A 16,067-nucleotide genomic window follows, 5' to 3' on the forward strand; every position below is an offset into this window, starting at 1 on the left:
CCTCTATGTGCTAGCAAGGAGGATGCGAATCAATGCAGCAGGACAGTGCAGGAGAAGGGTCCAGGAGCGAGTCTTCAGAGTGCGTATCACATTGCTAGGACAGAATGAGGATGAGGTGTATGACAAGTACCGACTGTATCGGCCCATGATCATGCACCTAATTACAGACCTCGAGCCACTACTGCAGCACCAGACACATCGGACCAATGCAATACCTGCGCACGTCCAGGTTCTATGCAGCCTGCACCTACTGGCCTCAGGAAGTTTCCAGGGGGTCATCGCCGTAGCCGGAGGCGTATCGCAAAGCGTACTTCTTCCACAAATTCATAGATGCCATGCTGACAATGATACACACGCACATCAGCTTCCCCACAACCCCACGGCAGTTGGACCGCAAAAAACAGGCATTCTACCAGGTGGCCCATTTCCCCCATGTCATTGGATGCATCGACTGCACGCATGTCCCCATCTGTCCACCCTCTGCCAATGAGTACATATTCCATAACCGGAAGTCATACCACTCAATCAACGTGCAGGTTGTGTGCGATTCCAAGCACATCATAACGGACCTAGTGGCCCAATTTCCGAGGAGCAGACACAACTCCTACATATTCTGACACAGTGGCCTCCACAGGCGCCTACTCAACGGAGAATTTGGAGAGGGACTTCTGCTTGGTACGTATACATACCTCTTCCAAACATGATCACCACACATGTATATACATCACCGTTGCTAAGCCTTTGCTTCCATCGTTTAGGTGACAGTGCATACGCCCTGTGGGAAAACATACTCACCCCCTACATCAATCCAGCAACACCACAGGAGCAACGATACAACGCAGCCCACATAAGCACCAAGAATGTAATAGAGAGGACCTTTGGGATTCTGAAGAGCCGCTTTAGAATCTTACACAAGACTGGCATTGCCATGCAATACAAACCTGACACCTGCGGCAGGATTGTAGCTGTATGTGCCATGCTGCACAACATCGCTACCAGAAGGGGGATACCCATAGAGGTGGACAGGAATGATGTCTACCGGGATGACCAACCACCCGCACAACACCGACAGGCACACGTCCCTAACACAGCTGAGGGGCAAAGGAGGCGGACATACATCACGCAACATCATTTCTGATCCAGGTAAGAATGAACCATGACGATTGCATTTGTGGTGCTACTGTTTAGTGCACAGGAGCACTGAGGCATGTGCGGGCAGACATGATACAAAATAAGAGCTCCCCAAAACAAGTGTAACAAAACATGCCCGTTGTAGTCACGGGTGTGCAAGTGTCAAATAGGAGAGGACCCTGGTTACTCCACCATGGTCATGGATGACCTTCAGTCAGTCTAGTGGCGCTTGCCACGAACGCCTAGCCTCCTTTCAGGTGTCTCGTCTACCTCACCACGGCCTGTCCCTGTGGCTGTGGAGCAGCGCGAACTGCGCCTCCTGGTGCTGGCCTCCGCCATGGAAACACTGCTCACACTTGAGGCAGCCTCACTGCCGTCCTCCCCTCCCAATGCGCTTGCACTGAAAGTACCGCTCTGCAGGTGTTCCACTGCAGCAGTCACCTGGCCTAGGGCTTTGGCAACATCACCGCAATAATGGCCCAGGTCCACCTGCAGTGACACTGAGTGGCGTGACAAAACAGCTGTGCTGTTGCACAGCCTAGTGATGGCCCTTGTAGAGGCTGCGGACCGGAGCAAGTTCTGCCGGTGCCTCCTTCAATCGCTGTCATGCCCTGCTCTCATGGCACGGGTGAGTTCCTGTATGTCCTCCCTCAGGTTCCCATTACCCTCTGCCACCACAGTGGTCATGTCCTTCGCGGCCGCAGTCAGGGTGCGCATTTCTTTTGCCAGGCGCGCTATGTGACTGCTGATGGTAGCCATGTGTCTCCCCTGTAGGCACTGGACCCGCAGCATCTGTTCTTCAATGCCACCATTTGGGGAGCTTCCATCTTCGCCTACATATGGTGTACTGCGCAGAGACCTGCGGCGCAGTAGGAGTCGGACACGTGCTGGTGGTGCTGCAGGCGGTGGGACGAATGGCGGACTTTGGCCCGATGGTGTAGCAGGTGTCTGACATGCATCCATCACCTGCATGGGTGGGAGTTGTGACCTGTGTCTCCGCTGTCTCGTTGCAGTTGGCGCATCAGCAGCTGGTGGTGGTGGTGGTGGAGGTGGTGAATGCGGCTCTGCCGGAATATCGACGTCCGAATTGGCTGGTGTCTCTGATATGATAAGCCGGCCGCTGTCGTCGGAGTCGCCAGGAGATGCATCTGTGTGTGAAACAGTGCATGGTTAGTGGGATTGTTACTAGTAAGGTGTATTTTGCTACATACATGTCCTACTATGATTCACTTAATTAAAGTCTATTTCTAGCTTCTACAGATGTCTTGACTAAAGTATATTTTTTCTCCCTGTACATGCACACCGGCCTGACATGACTACGACTCCCATGATGCACTATTGTTATGAGTGAAGATGTGTGGGGCAATTCTGCATGCACACTGTGATCGTGCTGGGGGTTTGGGAATGGTTGTACGCAATGCTGAGTATGGGCACAGACATGCATCTTACCTTGGGCACTTGTGGCTGCGCCGGAGGGGTCCATCTGTGTGACTCCCACGATGGACTCTGGCTCGATGGTCCCTTCTACCAGCTCCTCCAGGGCAGTGTTTTCTGGCACTGTAGATGGTCCCCCTCCTGTTCTGCCAGCCTCCCGGAGGCTTTCAGCGATCCTCTCCTTCACCCGCTTCCTGAGGTCGTACCACCTCTTTTTTAAATCGTCGATGCTGCGTGGCGTCACACCCACCGCATTGACCCTCTCTCTGATGCGCAGCCATATGCAATGCTTTTCAGCCTCTGGCACCTTTAGGGACAGCTTCCCGAACAGCCGATCGTGTTTGCTGCTCACCCCCTCGATCAGGTGCTCCAGTTCCCGGTCGGAGAACTTATGCTTTCTCTATCTGGCAGATTCTGCGCTGGCTGGTGCATCTTTCTCCATCCTGGTTGGGTAGGGTGGTAGTCCTGTCAGGGGTGTATCACTGGGCTCAGGCTGTCTCCAGTTCCTGCTCCTGTTTGCTCCTCTACCGAGTGAATGAGGGTGGGGCTGCTGTACTTCCTAGTTGTGATGTCATTAGACCGTCCCCAGAGCGACCCGTTTTTTGCGAAATCGCTATTAGCGATTTCGCTATTACCGGGATCGGTATTAGCGATTTCGGAAATACCGATATCGCTAATAGCTATTTCGGTGTTTGCTGTACTCGCTATTGTTGATTTGGTAAATAGTAGCGATTTTTAACAAATCGCTAATTTTTGCCGAATCTGTTGATGCATCCTGAAAAGCGATTCCTTAATAACGATTCCTTATTTATCGCTATTAAGGAATCGCAATTGGATTTGTTGATGCATGTGCACCAAAATGTGTAGGAAAAAAAACCAACATAAATCACTAAGTGAAAAATATATGTACCTGTAAAACTATTGCACAGGCAACAATCTGCTTAAATAGTAAAAAGAGTGCTCCAATATTTCGCTAAGTCTGTAGACTTCAAAATGGCACACTCGATGACGGAAATTCTTGAGACATAATTTTGAGGTGTGCCTGTCACCGTAGATATCAACAGTCTTGAATCCTACCTGGGTGTGTAAATCGAGTGGTTTAGGCAGCCCAATCCAATATGGCCGTCTGCTTGATGACGTATAAGCGTGATTGTAATAGCACAGTGGCCGTAACACACGTCGCATGAAAGAGTTTCCAACGTAGAAGGGTCACCCACACGTTGCTAGGGAGCGTTGTCACAATCACAGTCTGGCAGCAGCGTTACAAGAGAATGTCGTCACAGCAGTGCAACTCCTGTTGAGGTATTACACAAGTGCCTGAAAATCCACCAAAGGCACAAGGAAAATCTGAGGAACACCAGATCTTCAAGGAATTAGCCAGCATTGTAGGTGGAAGTTCCTGTGTGGCTCTGAAGTCTTGATTGGGCACTGGAATCCGAAAAACAAACAACTGGGTCCAGAAAACAACACCGCGCCTGTGCAGGAGTAGTCTTCTCCACTCGTCGTCACTTGTAAGGATTGATAGACACCAGATAGGTGAGTTTAAAAGATTTTAATTCGAGCGGCACAGTACAACCAGCTAGAGGAAGCTAGTATTATAATCTGCCATTAAGCAATTATAGAACTCTAAATACTAGACAAAAAATGCATGCACATTGAATACTTGGAGCGTGATATAACCAGCATGCGAAATAAATAAAAGAAAGACTGCAACAACCACATTGAGAGGTCTCTGGATGAGAAATAGCATCATAGTCAAACAAAGTCATGCTATTGCATAGCATCTTTTGGTGTCTTCCATAGCCTCTCTCACAGTGTCCTACAATGCATTGGGTATGCTAGACAGCAGGCACCCGTTATATATAGAAACACTAAAGTATAATTCCCTCTATCCTATGACAGCAGAGAAGTGGTAAGTACATTCAAATGGAGGCACTCTGTACTGGCCATATGTACACCGATGTGCCAAATAGCCACCCAACCAACTGACATCACCAAGGCCTTTGCTTCATTCTATGAACACCTTGATGACTCCACCACCAGGTAGCCCCACACTAGTGGTTAAGCAATTGATGTCTTCCATCTGTCTTCCAAACCTAACTGTAGAGGGGAGAGACTTCCTAAAGGGGCAAATTACATTAGCGGAAATGAGCGATTCCATGGCAAGCCTACGTACATGTAAATTCTCAGGTGAAGAGGGTTTCTCTATTGAATGTTATAAGATATGTGAAACTCACATAACACAAATGCTATATTGAGTCTTCCAGCGAGCCCAGGAGTCTAGCCCCCTCTTTAACAAAGCCAAATAACAGTACTCCCTAAGAAAGGAAGGGACCCAATTGAGTATGGGTCATATAGATCTATCTCCCTTCTGAATGTCAAGGCTCTGGCCAGGATTAGTGTCAACAGACTGTAGAAGAAGATACCTTCCTTGTTCCATGCCTCTCAGGTTGGCTTCATGCTGTTCCAAACCTCGCTGAATCATATCTGAACCTTGGCTCCCTTCTTTAGGGACTCTCAGAATGATGATAAAGGACTGGCCATGCTCTCTTTGGGTTCAGAGAATGTGTTCTACCAGGTCGAATGGCCCTATCTCTTCCAGGTTATGGCACACTTTGGGCTCAGTCAGGACTTTATCGGGACCGCATCGCGCACCACGCCATTGCCTCCATGTACTACATACTGCTCGGAGACCTGAATTTCCACCTCTTCAACGTCAGTGACCCCAACTCCACAGTGCTCCTAGACAACCTCGCCAACAAGCAGATTGTCACCACCACCACCCACAAGGCAGGAAACACCCTTGACCCCATCTTCGCAGGACGAAACAACATCCGCTTGAGCCACACCAAGAAACCCCTCTGGATGGACCACCACTGTGTACATTCTCTTTCTCAAAACCCACCACACACAAACCTACACCATGTCCCTGCACAGGAATTGGAATAAGGTCACCAAAGAGCACCTCAACTCTGCAACCAAAGAACTCCACAGATGGATCACCAACTGCGCAGAGACGCTCACCTCCCTCCGGAACACCGTCAGACAATGCCCCATGAAAGTCACCTGGTTCACCACAGACCTCCGAGAATCCAGACGCATGTGCAGACATCTCGAGAAAGCATGGAGAAACCATAAAACCCCAGAAGCACGCACCACCTACAAAATGCCATGACAGAATACCACCAACGCATCAGATCCAGAAAGTGGAACTTCATCCAGGACAGAATCTTCACCAATTCCCTTAACTCGTAGGAACTCTTCAGCATCATACAAGAAATCATCAAACCCCCAGCAAAGCCTCAGATGCCCCCACTCCCAGGACCTCTTCAACAAACTCGGCTCCTACTTCCATCACAAGATCAAGTCCTTCTACGCCAACTTCAATGAACAGAAGTAAGGCACTGACACCACACCTATCTCCAGCAATGCCAGCCAGCCTACCATCACCGCCTGAACTCCAGTTACCACAGAAGACACTGCCAATACCATGAAGAGCATACACTCAGGAGCCCCCACTGACCCCTGCCCGCCGCACATCTTCAACAGAGCCACTGCCACCATAGCACCTGAGCTACGACACACCATCACCTCCAACTTTGAAATTGGCATGTTCTCCAATCACTGGAAACGCACAGAAGTCAAGCCCCTCCTCAAGAAGCCCTCCGCAGACCCGATGGACCTCAAGAACTACAGACCCATCTCTCTTCTCCCCTTTGAAGCCAAAGTCTCCGAGAAGATCATCAATACCCAACTCACGACCTTCATAGAAGCTAATTTGATCCTCGCCTCCTCCCAATCCATATTCCGCAGCATCCACAGCACCAAGATCACTCTCCTATCTGCCACAGATGACATCCGCACTCAAATCAACCAGGGCCACACAGTGGCCCTTATCCTACTAGACATCTCCACCGCCTTCAACACCGTCTCCCGCTGCACACTCACCGCCAGACTCCACGACAACCGCACACACGAAATTACCCTAGACTGGATCCACTCATTCCTCACTGGCTGAACCCAAAGGCTCAGACTCCTGCCCTACCTCTCTAAACCCACAGAGATCAGATATGGAGTACCCCAAGGATCATCGCTCAGCCCCATGCTCTTCAACATTTACATGGCCCTTCTCGCTGCCATCGTCAGAAAGTATGGACTCAGCATTGTATCCTATGCCAACAACACTCAACTCATCCTCTCCCTCACCAATGAAATATGTAACTTCCTGGATGAGCAGCAGCTGCCTGAAACTCAACTTGGATAAAACAGAAGTCCTCGTTCTTGGATCTACCCCCTCCGCATTGGACAACACCTGGTGGCCCACCACCCTCAGCAACCCCCCACACCCACGGACCACACAGACAACCTCAGCATCATACATGACTCATTCCTTACCATGACCCAACAGATCAGCGCCATCTCCTCCACATGCTTCAACATCCTCCGCTTCCTCTGCAAGACCTTAAGTTCAAATGGATCCCGCCCGAATCCAGAAAAGCTGACACCCACACACTCATAACCAGCAGACTGGAGTATGGAAACACCTTCTACGCCAGCATCATCAAATCCTTACTCCACAAGCTCCAGACCATCTAGAACTTGGCTGTCAGACTCATCCTCTGCATCCCACAACAAGACTACATCACCCAGCACTTACAAGACCTCCATTGGCTCACTGTCAAGAAGAGAGTGACTTTCAATCTGCTTACTCACGCCTACAAATCCCTCCTCAACACCGGACCCCATTACCTCAATGAAAGAGTCTCTTTCTATGCACCCAAAAGAAGCCTCCGCTCCCCCGACCTCATCCTGGACAAAACCCCACGCAGCTGCAGAGCCAGATCGGAAGGAAGAGCTTACTTCTACATCATGGCCAAGACCAGGAACAAACTCCCCCTCAGCATCAGAAGATCCCCCACTCTGCAAGCATTCTGGAAGAGCCTCAAGAACTGGCTCTTTGGGTGATACAGAGCTGCACAAAACCCCCCACCCTTTTTCCCCCACGACTTGAGACCCTCATGGGTGAGTAGTACGCTTCACAAATACCTCATTGATTGATTGATATCAGCAAGGTAAAATAGCTTCATGAGGGGCTGATAGTGCAGGTAAACAGTGAAGGGCATTTATCTCATACTATTCAGGTCAAGCGAGGCACCATCATTTTTGTCTGCTACCCCTGATAGGTTTCCTTTTCTCTCTTGAACCACTGTCAACTGCAATCAAATGTCCCCACAAATACAGTGCATCTGTATTAGGGCTGGACCCATAACGTCTTTCCTTCGTGTAGTGACATCCTGATGACTATCTCCAGACTGCAAACATCCATTCTGGCATTGATGACCCTGCTGATGACTTTTTCATATTATTCAAAATATCGGGTGAACTCGGGGAAGTACGGGGTTTTGCCAATGTTGATAGTCACGACCAGGACTTGCATCCAGGGAGTGGCAATGAAATGGATCCCGAAAGGTATGAAATACCAAGGGGAGCACCTAATAGTGTCTACTAACAATGGTACTGGCTAACTTATTACCCTTACTTGCCTCTGCACATTTGAATTTCGTGAAGTGGTCCCATCTCCACTTATCCATGTGGAATTGCACACAGGCAGTGAAAATGCTGAAGGGCCCCAGCTTTAATTACATATTGGGGATACTGTCAATCCCCATTCTATGTTCTCTCCTGCACAATTTGGACTCGAACATTAAGGGCTTCATGTAGAGCAAATAAGCCCCCAGCACTGAATGCCCAAGTTACACACACACACAGTTGGGAGGGCTGAGCCTGCCACACAGGGTTACTTATTACATAGCCAACCACCTATTTGGCACCAGATAGAGAGCAGGAGGTGTTACATTATGGGGCTACCACTAATGCCCTTCAGGGTGCAGGACTTGAGTCACGGGTATTAACTAACCCCATAATATTGAACATGTTTTGCATCTGGGAACAGGTGCACATGTCCCACAAATTAGATCCATTGCTTCATCAGGGGGCCCTGATTTGGAGCAATGAGAAGATATGAATAGAAGTGCATAGGGTCTATTGGTTGATGTGGAGGGAATCTGGTATCTGCTCAATTGACTGGTTGCTCTCAGGGTCTATGTTCAAGTCCTTTGTGGACCTCTACTCAGAGTATGGCCTTCTACAAGTGTTCCCAAGGCAATATATGCAACTCTGCTGCTGTCTCCAGGGGTACTTAGAGAAGGATCCCATATGACTGATCATTGGCACTTTCTCACACCCTAACCTAGAAATGTCCTGAATTCACTAGCAAGGGGGTCATAGAACATACATACTCTACCAAGGCCTTTACTTCATTGCTTGATTACCACGGCTAAAGTTTGCATAATTTAAACTGTTACACAATTGGTACTGGTTGTCACCAGTTAAACTGCATAGAGCTGGCCTGTTGCTGCATTACAACTGTTGGAGCTGTGAAATAGGAGGCTGTGGTATGCTACATATTCTATGGAATTGCCCTAAACTAACCGGTTATTGTGGTTCACTCTGGAGGAGGTCTAAATTCTCTTCTTGGCTAGACAAGTTCTATTACACAACATGACTGGCTGCAAGATAACCTCTAAACATGGGAATCAGTGTTTAGTGATAGGATTGCCCACTGCTAAGGTTTGCGTCCTCCGGCATTGGAGACAACCAACATTTCCTATTGGAGCCTCTGGCTAATATAAATGGTAATAATTGCAGACTACAAAAGGATTAGCTAGAAGCGGAATGACCAATCATATATCTATGCCTGGGTATGGGAGCCCTTCTTGTTGCCATGGATAGGACTTGGGTAGGGGATGGTTGTTGCTTTTTCTGTAAGTGCAACGTTGCTGTTTGGGTTGCCTGGGGCCTCAAATTGTAGGCTAGGTGCTGCCTGCCTCCCTTACTACTGACTGAACAAAGGCGAAGTCCCCCATTCTCCCTTTCCTTCTCTGTTAAGACACATTGCTATGAGACTAAGAAATGTAATGAGGGAGAGAGGCCCTTCCCACCTGCGGCAAACCTCCAATAATAGACATTGCAAGTATTATTACAACAGAGTAGGCCTTCCTCAACAGTAGAGGAGTGGTGGGGCACTCTTGAAGTAGCACGGATTCTCTAACACCCTACGCTAGTGTAGTCTGATAACCAATGGGAATACCAATCAATCAATCAGTAATCTTCCAGCGCAAACTACTCATCTGTGAGGGTCTCAAGGCACTGGGTGGTGTGGGTCTGCGGTTCAGTCGTGGAGTCAGGCCTTGATGTCCTTCCTGAATTGCGGCAGTGATGGTGATTGCCGGAGGTGCAAAGGCAGGGAGTTCAAGGTCTTTGCAGCAAGGTAGGAGAAGGATCTTCTCCCAGCTGTGGTCTTGCGTATCCGTGAGTTGGTGGCCAGCCCAGTTGGGCAGACCAGAGATGTCTGGTGGGAGTGTAGAAGGAGAGGCATGGTTGGGATATGCATGTCCAGTGTTGTGGAGTGCTTTGTAGGCATGCGTGAGAAGCCTGAAGGTGATTCTTTTGTTGACAGGTAACAGTGACGGTCCCTCAGTTGGCCAGAGGTTTTGTTGCGGCATGGGATGTTCAAAATGAGTCTGGCAGAGGTGGTGGGAGGGAGGGAGAGGAAGGGAGATAATGTTGTTGCAGGTCCGAGCCTTGAGGACCTAGGGGCAGTGTCCTCGACCTGGGGGATAGGTTTCCATTGGAGAGCGGAATGGGGAGGGCTTGCATAGATTCGAGACTAAATGACACTGTCACTTCAAAGTAGAGACTGTTTGAGAGAGACCTTCAGTTGATGCTGGAAACAACTCAAGTAACGATGGTGCAGTCTCACCCTGTCAGTTTTTCTAGTTGGATTTCACTACACTGTGTCTATGTGTTTCACTTGTTTCTTGCAGATGGAGCGGTTCATGACTTGTAATTTCCTATGCTTATTGTAAAACTGTTGTTATTTACTAAATTGACCACCGTGATAGTTGTGCTTTAAATTACAATGAAGAATTGATTAAAAAAGTATATGTATATATTTGTATTAATATCTGTATTACTACTGTATATCTTTTTTTTATATCATATAGCGTCCTTTTATGCCAAACTGTATACTTTTTAACTATCTCTTTTAATTTACTCGGCCAAGTATTTTTTTTTTTTTTTTGCTAGACCTCCTGTTGTTTGCTTTCTCTCTTAATGCAAAGCCGCCCAGTCCGGGAACTCGAAAGTACAAAATAGAAACAGAATACAGAGAAATATAAGAATTATAACAAGCCTGGGAAAACAGGTATACATTAACTTTTCAGTGAATTACATCTATTTGTTTCTAATGAAAGTTGTAAGATACATCTGCTTGGAAAATGAGGATCAGTAAATATCCCCAACAGATGGACTTAAAGAATGAAAATGTGTTTAAAATACGAGAGTTGAAATTGTGAATATTTTATTAAGTAGGGTCCTCATTATTTTATCACATGTTCCTTTTATGACATTCTTTTTTTTATTTCAAGGCAGTAATTGCTGAGAATGAATATCTGCTGAAACTTATCAGCAAGAGATTCTCAAAAAGCTGCTGGGTTGTATAAGTCTAGGACCAAGAGTAAAGTGCTATGAAACCTCAGCATTGTTTTTACAGTTTACGGTCATGTTTGTTCAGATTAATGTCAGTGTCTCCGTTGCACACACATGGCTTGCTTGAAGCTCACATGATGGCAAAGCGTTCCCCGAGGACATTGAAGCATAACAAAGATGATACAAATAAAAAGGCCACCTTTGCTTCAGGGCTCAGAAGGAGTTGCCTGAAAAAGTTTATCACTACTGGGGTGTGAATAACTTACATTGATTTAAATATTTTATGTCTCACACAAAGCACACATGAGGAATCATAAAAAGCACATTCATATAAAGTGTTTAGATGGATCTTAGATCCTATCATAGAAAGCAAACTAAAGGAAGGCAAAAATGTGACACTATTGTTAGAACTGACTTAGTTATGACCAGATAAGATAAAGCTTAATACTCGTTTCACCTGAACTTCAAATGTCACATCAATTTAAATACTTTTTATACTTTCACTTCCCACCTCAAGCAAACTTTAATTATAATTGATGAGAAGTAGCAAGGGCACATAAATCAGCACTCAATCAATTAGGATTTATAAAGTGCTGCTTATCACCCCATAGTGTATCCTGGCGCTTGCAAGTTTCGGAGGGTTATTTGAAAAGCCAGGTCTTGAGGGCAATTTGGAATTCTGGAAGTGAAGTGACCGTCTAGAGTTGCATGGGGAGGCTGTTCCAGGACTTGACTACGATGTGGAAGGAGTGTCCTCCACTTCTGAAAGGGATGCAGAGCATAATCCTCTCAATGGTTGGCGGAAGTTCAGGTGGTGGTTTATGTAGGTGGTTCCTTCGTTGTGTAGAACCTTGTGTGCATAGGTCAGCAGCTTAAATTAACATCTCGTCTTGGAGGCAAAAGCCTGCGGCCCACAGGTGGGAAGTGCAGACTGCTGGTTCTCCTATATGCAGGTGGGACCTCGTACAGTAAAGCAGTTCACTTTTAGGAAAGGAACCTTGGCAATCCTGATGACAAACATCTTTTCTTATCTGGGAGTAGTGTTTGACGACGCCCTGAGTTGGTGTTCCCTGATTACTCGTAAGAAAGGGGACCTGGTCAGAGTGACCTCAGCTGTCTTTAACTTTGCTTCCAGAGTGGGGGGAAACCGATAGGACCCCTTTTGAAGATTTACAGAGCCAAATGTATTGCAAAGGCCAGTTTTGAGAGCAAGATATGGTCTCATACTGGGCTGTTGGCCTTGCAAATTACAGAAAACACCTTCCTGAGACGGGTACTCTCAATACCGCAGAGTGTCCGTGTCTTATGTTGTGCATGAAGAGCTGGGGATGGGTTTTCTCTCAGATGAACTGGCTTTTCGTCCATTAGCATTGTGGATAAAGATTTGGGCTAAGAAAGATAATGCCCTTGGTAAGGACATTCTAAAGGATTGTCTTTCCCTTGATCATGGTAATCGCATCCGCTGGCTAAAGTATGTAAGAGAAGGCCTCCGTAGTCTGGGAAGGGCAGATCTATTTAATAACCCAGGGGGCACATCTAAGAGGGACTTTACCTGGGTAAAAGAGTGTCGTTTTAAAGGGTGCCTTTTTGATAGAGATAAAACAGAGCTGAAGAAGCACCGTGTGCATAGGTATATTGGATTAAAAACCGTGTCAACCATTTAACCATATCTTTTAGGGATCAGAAGCAACCATGATCGTTTCCTACCGACTAGATTTATGCTTAACCTTTTTCACTACCTCTTGGCCCAACCCACCTGTGTTCATAGAGGGCAGTGCCTCATGCCCTGCGGCTGCAACAGCCAGTCTCCTCAGGACATGATGCACTATTTATTTTTTGTAGTTTTTATGAGGTTCCTAGAAAGTCTTTTATCATCCCTATTCTTAAAAAGGCTTGTTTTAGGAAGGTGAGACACGCTTTTATCTTTTTACAACTTCTTTCAACTGATACCGTACTGTATCTGCTCAATTTGTTAAGGGCTGCCATCAGGCTTAGGTCAAACTGTGATTAACTCTGATAGTGGGACTCATTTCTATACAGTAATTAGATCACAATGGTCACATTGTATTGTTTTCTGTACATATGTAGAATTGTATTTATGTTTGTATGATTTTATGGATTTATAAAAAAAAAAACGAATAACGTTTTAAGAAAATTTTTGATGCTGGCTGTGACTTTAAAAATGTGTCCCAAACCATTCACTCTAATGTGCACCATACATGGTGAATATCAAAAAACAATTTTATATATGCTCTTCTACCTAATAAACAAAGCAGCACTTACTACAAGCTCCAAAACGATATCAAACACAAAATAAATATTTACTACCCCCTGCACTGAAAGATAACACTGCAGGCATACTAAAAAAAGGAAACCAAATTAATAATTTTTAATAAACCAAAAATGATTTCCTTAAAAAAAACACATACTCCCAATGACACATTTGTAGACAAAAACCTGTAAAGTAAATAAAAATGCCATCCTCAAAACACATTGCAGGTGGTATTTTTTTTTCACTTCCAAAAATATATATACATAGCAGTTAATCATCAAAATATAATAAAAATAACATAATTTAACAGAACATAGCAAGACATTATAAAATAGTGGGCTAAGATGCAAAACAACAAGAGAGTGAAAAAAACTAACACTAATACATCTAAATGCACAAAAACACACAATCAACACTATAACTGACTCCTGGAACTCCCTTCTAAACCCCCACCCTCAAAACACTTAAAAAAGAACTTACCTTTTCAGACGAACACCAGAACCTTGTCACAGCCTGCTTCTGGAATATAGGCTAAAAACAACACCAATAGATGACAAAATAGCAGGTAGTGGTAAACAAAAATGGTTGCTAAAAGAAACAAAAAAAAAACACCTCAGGAAAATGAATGGGAAAAAATGCTGACATTTTGCATAAATGTATAGAAAAGTTGAAAAACATTGACCATGTGAAACATGTCAAAAAATGCTGTGATTGAAAGATAAAAATATATAAATTAAAATTAAATATTAGTATAAAATATATACAAATATTTAATATTAACACAAAAACATGTTAAAACAATGTAGAACATATGCATACGAAACAAATGAAAAATCTTTAAAAAACTGTTATAAATGTACAACACATAATACTATGTAAATTTAATGTACATGTGTTTTATTATAAACATTTCTTTGATTTACCTATCTTTATAAAAAACTGTTTCTATTTCAGGTGAAATATAAATCATTTGAAATGGCAAAATATGCACACAAAAAAACTTTAAAAACAGAAATAAAATATAAAAACTGTGTGACGTCTATATTATACAAAAAAAGTAATTGTATATTCATATAGTTTACAAACATACACATATTTTTTGTGTTACTAATGAACAACAATACTAATAAAATGACACAAAATATTTCTAATACATACAAATAAAATCAATAAAAGATTTCGAAATAAAAACATGAAATTAAATATTCACACTCCAACATAAATCATTTGTTAAAAATGTTTAAACTGTGAAGGGGTGACACTTACTATTCCCACTCCCACTCCATACTAAACCAATTTAAAGAATGTGTTGAACACTAAAAGGGTGATATTTACTATTCCCAATCAAATCTAAACCAATTTGGTGCAGTTGTTCGACACAAAAAGGCTGACATGTACTATTCCCAGTCCAATCCAAAACAATTTGGGGAAGGTGTTGGGCACTGAGGGGGTGACATTTGCTCTTACCACTCCAATCAAAACCAATGTAAGGAAGGTGTTGGACACTAAGGGCCTGATTATGAGTATGACGATGTTGCACCGGGTCTGCCCTGCACCGTCAAAACCGTGGTCGAGCTGCCCACCAGATCAGGAGTTTCCTACTGTCTGGTGGGGTTTTTTTTGCGTTCCTATGGTGGTGCCTCTAAAAATAGGCACCTAAAAGGGGACACCAAAAACAGTTCCTGTGCGGTATAGACTAAAAAGTCCATGTTGTGAAGGAACTGGGGTGCATACCACAGTGGGGCTCATGATTTGTCCCCCTGCATGCACCCCCATGCAGAAAGGTACCAGTATTTTCATGGAGGAGGAAACCCATGAAAACCATGGAAGAGAGGAAACTCCTAATAAGCTTGGCATGGCCGTGGTGTGGTGGTCCCACCGAGCATATTGATGCCTCCCGACCACCGCAACACCACCAGGGAACGGTGGTTCCCTGGTACCTGTTGCGGGGCAATCTGACCTCCCTATTCATAATAGGGGAGTCGGCAGACTGCCATCGCCCTCCCTCCCTGAGTCCGGTGTTTAGTGGACCGCCAGACTTGTAATTGAGCCTTAAATGGATAACATTTCATATCAATCCCAATCCTATCTAAAGATATTTGAAAAAGGGGTTGGATGTTATAAATGGGAAAGTTACAATACTCACTTTCAGATATTTTTTTATAGAAAGTAATACAAATAATTTTTTTTAGAAAAGCAATCAATACTCCATAATCATGCACATTTAAACAATATCTATTATTAAATGTAATTTTATCTAAAAATAAACTAACTTAAACTACAAACAGAGATATATGAACTAAAATATTAACATTGTAAAATATTCCTGCTGACGATATCTTTGACACAATATTTTAGAAACACAATATTTTGTCCCAGCAACTATAGAATGCTAGGTGTTATGATTAATGTTTTGATGGATGATGATGATGATGATGAAGTGATAAATGTGTACATCATGATGTTGGGTTTAGTCACAAAACCTGAGCAAAGATTACACTCCAGGAAGTGTACTGAACATACTTCTGAGTGAAAGAGTTTGTGACTATTCTCTCATGTGGTGCCAGTGCACATATTACATCCCTGATTATTTCTCAAATGTCATGGGTAATGTAATATTTGAAGGTATAATCAAGGCATCGTGGGGGCAAGGCCGGACTGGCCATTCCTGGCATCAGAC

Source organism: Triturus cristatus, chromosome 8 (assembly GCF_964204655.1).
Source record: "Triturus cristatus chromosome 8, aTriCri1.1, whole genome shotgun sequence".
Lineage (NCBI taxonomy): Eukaryota > Metazoa > Chordata > Amphibia > Caudata > Salamandridae > Triturus > Triturus cristatus.